The sequence below is a fragment of the Pinus tabuliformis genome, chromosome 1_2 (assembly GCF_031772625.1).
Source record: "Pinus tabuliformis cultivar Carrire ecotype Pingquan chromosome 1_2, CPIR1, whole genome shotgun sequence".
Lineage (NCBI taxonomy): Eukaryota > Viridiplantae > Streptophyta > Pinopsida > Pinales > Pinaceae > Pinus > Pinus tabuliformis.
This window is the reverse complement of record NC_142298.1, coordinates 1,059,945,247-1,059,950,210: the sequence shown is the minus strand read 5'-3', so window position 1 is coordinate 1,059,950,210 and position 4,964 is coordinate 1,059,945,247. Positions and strand designations below refer to the sequence as shown.

The 4,964-nt window shown below is 42.4% G+C and overlaps 1 pseudogene; it reads left to right on the top strand.

Annotated features, from left to right (window-relative positions):
- Positions 1 to 1,682: 1,682 nt before the first annotated feature.
- Positions 1,683 to 3,506, top strand: LOC149209793 (cyclin-T1-4 pseudogene; annotated as a pseudogene).
- The last annotated feature ends 1,458 nt before the right edge of the window (positions 3,507 to 4,964 follow it).

Sequence of the window (4,964 nt, the reverse complement as noted above, 5' to 3'; positions counted from 1 at the left end):
GAGTGTCTCCTCAACCCGTTGATCATGGGTTATTAGTTGGAAACAGTGGTAATGTACCATTGGGTGTAGGAGACATTTACATGATGTCAGGTTTAGTTCCCGTTACCCAACCTCAAGGTGGCCAATTACCGCCTGGGGGGCAGCCTCCGTTAATGCCTGGGGGGCAACCTCAAGGTACTTCATTCATGTCTGGGGGGCAACCTCAAGGTCAGCACGCTCCTATAGGGCAATACATACCTCAAGGTCAACCCCAGCCTCAGTATGTACCCCAAGGTCAACCTCAGTATCAATATCAAACTCAAGGATACCAACCTCAAGGTCAAGGTCAACCCCAATACCCGTATTTACCTCAAGGTTATCAACCTCAAGGTCAATACTCAGGTCAAGGTTATCAACCACCTCAAGGTCAATCATATGGTCAAGGTATGGGAACTGCACCTTACAGTTATCAATCCTATCCTCAATCCGGCTATGGATCTCAGTACCCTCAACCTGTTATGGGTCAATACCTTGGAATGTTAGTGTGGGATCCGTCACAGGGTCAACAGATGTTGCAGCCAAGTATACAGTCGGTACCTCAAGCGGGACAACCTGTAGTTTCTGGTCCACCCCAGCAACCGCAACCTGTCCAGTCAAGTGTTCAGACCTCTGTAACTTCGGTAGTTACTCAGCCCCCAATTGCACCTAGTACTCCATCTCAAACGGCTGCTACAACTACCGCCACATCTACCATACTTACTTCTGGAGTATCGACGGCTCCGGTTTCTACTGTCTCTGTAACCACTCCTCAGACATCTGTACCGTTGTCTGGATCTACGATTCAAACCACAGTCCAGATGCCTGTAGGCCAACCTGGTATAAGTACGGTTGTTACTACTCAACCTCAATTTGTTCAACCTCCGTACCAGGGACAGTATCAACCTGGGCAAGCTGTCCAACAACCGGTTTACCAGTATCAACCGTATCCTGGGTACACTTATCAACAACCTCAGCAACCCCAGTACGGTCCGGTTAATCCTGGTTTTCCAGGAGGATATAATATCCCAAATGCAACTCCTGTTCCTAGTTATCCTGGATATCCTCCTCCTGGGGCCGGTATTGTGACCGAGAGTTTTAGAGATCCTAACCGGCAGTTACCGTTTATCGCAACTTTGGATTTACCAGACTTGACGCGCCGAACGAACGATCCAATTCAATATCTTCCGTTCTGGCCGCCAATGCCAAATAAGTTGCCCAGCGATATACCCAAGTTTGAAGGTAAGTCTGGAGAGGATCCGTCCAATCACGTGATGACTTACCACCTCTGGTGTGCTTCAAATTCCATCTCGGATGATTCGATCCGCTTACGTCTTTTCCAGCGTACACTCTGTTATCACTAAAAATGCTGTTGTCAAAATTTTTGGTCTAGCTTAAAGACCGGGTGTTTTCGCAGCGCCTGATTTCTGTTTAGCAGTTTCGCAGCGCCAGGATTCTTTTTAGCAGTTTTGCAGCGCTACCTGTTTGAGTGGTTTCGTAGCGTGCTACGAAACTGGGGATTTGTTTGAGTTTTCAGTGGAGGCCTGAATCATAGCATGTCTATTATACACTGACTGCAACTGCTGGGTATGAGGTTGATGTGCTTAAAGGTCTAATGATGACTAAAGTATATAGCTCTGGTGTTGTTGCATATGATACTATGATCTATGGATTTTGCAAAATGGCTAGAGCAATCTGAAGAGCTATTAGGGTTGATTGTCGATTCTCTCAAGGCATTTGATGGTGTAATTCCTACGGCATGTTAGTCATTCTGCACTTCAAGGACACAATTCTGCAATTTAGCACATATGTAGTCTGCATTTACATCTTTTGGCAAGTAATAGTTTAAGGTTTCCATGGCACCACAGACAGCGGTCTATTCAATCCATTGGTTACCGTTCGTTGCATATGGGATGCCTTTTATTTCGCCATTGCACTGGACACAACGGCTTTTTCTTCTCATGGTACGCGAAGGCGTACTATTGCCAATGGAATTAAAAAATGTGAATGCGTGATACAGAAGTGGATCTACGGTTTTCAACGGAACTAGGATACAGTGAGAATATATATTTTTGCATGTGAACACTTTAGAGCATTGTATAAAGTATTTGAATTAGAACTTCGTTTCATATGGCATGGCAGCGTCTCTGAATTTGTTATCAAGTGATCCTGTTTCAGTTGCCCACGTTTTGCCCACATTTGCAATTAGATATATGCTCTCATACAACAACAGAAACATAATTTAGAGTTTTCAGAATCACTTAGAGAAAAAGAGCAAAGGTTGAGGGCTGCGCATTTGATCATAAGGCGCGTATGAATGCTATATATTGCTATGTCCGTAAACTAGCATGGAGAATGCGCATTAACTGTTTGACAATATCAGCATTCGAATTTTCTCTTATGCATTGCAGAGATAAAATGCCAAATGTAAAGTGGTTTTTATAAAGGTGTTGATTGCCATAGGGTCGCCATGATTAATGACACCGGGATGGAGATGTGGCAAACAAAGATATTAGCTGGTCATTCATTTGCTCTGCCACCGATGAAAGACAGAGACACCTGGTTGATATTTATTTTTCTTTGCCGGAAAAGGGGTAGTCGAGTAGTTTTATATGCTACAAGGCCGCCATTTTTAGTGGCACAAGAGCTGGCATCGTTAAAAGGATGAGTGCGCATTAAATATAAATAAAAGAAGGATGGCGTTTTTATCAAAGACATTGGCGTGCATTTCTAGCTGCCTCAGGTAGCTATTGCGACAGCGATTATATTTTGCCATCGCTTTTATATGCCTCAGTCCCACCGAACAAATGACAAATATATTATTGGGACTGCCTGTATGGTCCTTGCTACCAAGGTAGAAGAAGTTGGTTTGGCTCTTCGAGATGTGACAATGCTGTCCTATGAAATTCGGCACAAGAGGGACCCAACTGCTGCTGAACGTATTAGACAAAAAGAGTGCTATGAACAACAGAAACAGTTGGTAGTCATGGCGGAGCGGATTCTCCTTGCCACGCTGGCCGTTGATTTTAATGTGCAACATCCCTACAAATTTCTTGTTTCTGCAATCAAGATTTTTTAAAGTTAAAAAAAGTTCTTTAACGCAGGTAGCATGGAATTTTGTGAATGATGGATTGATTACAACACTCTGCTTCCAGTTCAAGCCACAACATATTGCTGCTGGAACTATCTTTCTCGCTGCTAAGTTTTTGAAGGTTAAACTGCCATCAGATGGAGAGAGGCCTTGGTGGGAGGAGTTTGATGTGACTCCTCGACAGCTTGAGGAGGTTAGCAATCAAATGCTGGAGCTATATGAACAAACTAAGTCAACGGCAGCATCCACTTCAAATGACATTAGCTCTCCTCAAGGTCAAGCACCAAATATAAATTCATGTACTGCCAAGATTGAATGTGATACCATGCTTGGGCATGTAAATCAAGGTTCAGCAATCCGATGGAGTTGTCAATTCCGCCTTGTTTTCTGGAGAACATGATGGCACAGGGGACCTTTTTTTTTTTATTCAGCTTCATCATTTAGATCTCACATATAACTCATATGCTGGTGATAAAAACATCATTAGGTTTGAAGGATTCACACAAAATGACATCACTGAAGATGCCAATGATTATTCCCACTCTAGGAGGCTTAATCACATTTAAGCAGAATGGTTTGCAATCTGGTTCATTTGACAGTGGAATTCAGTGTTCATCGAGGAATAAGGAGGTATCATCTAAACAAGCTAGTAATGGTTAAGTGACACAGAGAGACAACTTGAAAGAATTGAATACAAAGTTTGATGCTTCCCATGGTGAAAAATGTTATATTCCCAATGAGGCAAGTATGGATGAAACTTCCCATGAAGTTAAGGTTTCTATTGCTATTGAACATGAAACAGGATCACTAATTTCTAGTAAGAGGAAATTTTCTGTCACTGATAAATGCATCCTACCTACTGTCAACAAATCTGAACCACTTCATTTTTCAAATTCTGGTACATTTGCTACAACAACTTATGTTGGCATAACTTCTGCTAATTTGGAATCAAGTGGCAAAGGTGGAAGGATTGAAAATTGTGTGAACCAAATGAGTGATAGAGCTGCATCTGTGCAAGAGTTTGAACTTGAATCCAGGTCTAAGTTGGTGGGAAATAACACTGTGCAGCAACTTCTATCTGCAAATGACGAAACTGTTGAGGATGCTGTAGAGGATACAATTTCTTCGCTCACAAACATTCCTTTGTCATGGGCAGCAAGATTTACAGGAAAGGCTGGCAATGGTCAGGTTTCATATTCTCAGAATGGGGATAAAAGAAGGTCAAAGTTTGGAAAAACATCAACAATGGCTAAGGTTAATCATGGCAACACAACCAACAGTTCTTTGGCAAGTTTGACCAGCAATGCATCAGGTGGGATAGTCCTTTTGTCCAAAGATGTTTGATCCTGTCCTAAAAAGCTTTAGCCTTGACCAGCTTCTTAGTGCTTCAGGAAGGTTCAGGTGTTTCAGATTGAGTTGGAAGACTGAAGAAAGAAAGCAGAGAAAATATCTTGAAGACAACGGAGATAGGTTTATCTAATCAGGGGATTATTAAAAGACTGTGGTTTTATGATTACACAGCAGTTTCGTAGCGCGCTACGAAACTGCTGTAGGTGATGATTTTAAAAGCACAGAGCAGCTAGCGTTATACGGTGAGCAGGAGTTGTGGAAGAGAGACATCTGTCTATCCCACCTACAATACATTCAAAAAACATGGTAGTACTTTATACCTGGGGCTGTTAAATGATTTGGGAACATGTTGATACATTTTCGGAGAAGGTTGGGAGACATAGACCATTATAATAGGAGCACACCTTCTGGTCATTAAATGAGCCATCAGCGCTCTTAAGCATCCTAAATCAGCATCCATTGCACCTGTAGCTCAGCCATATCAGATTAATTGAAGGAGGACAGCTGT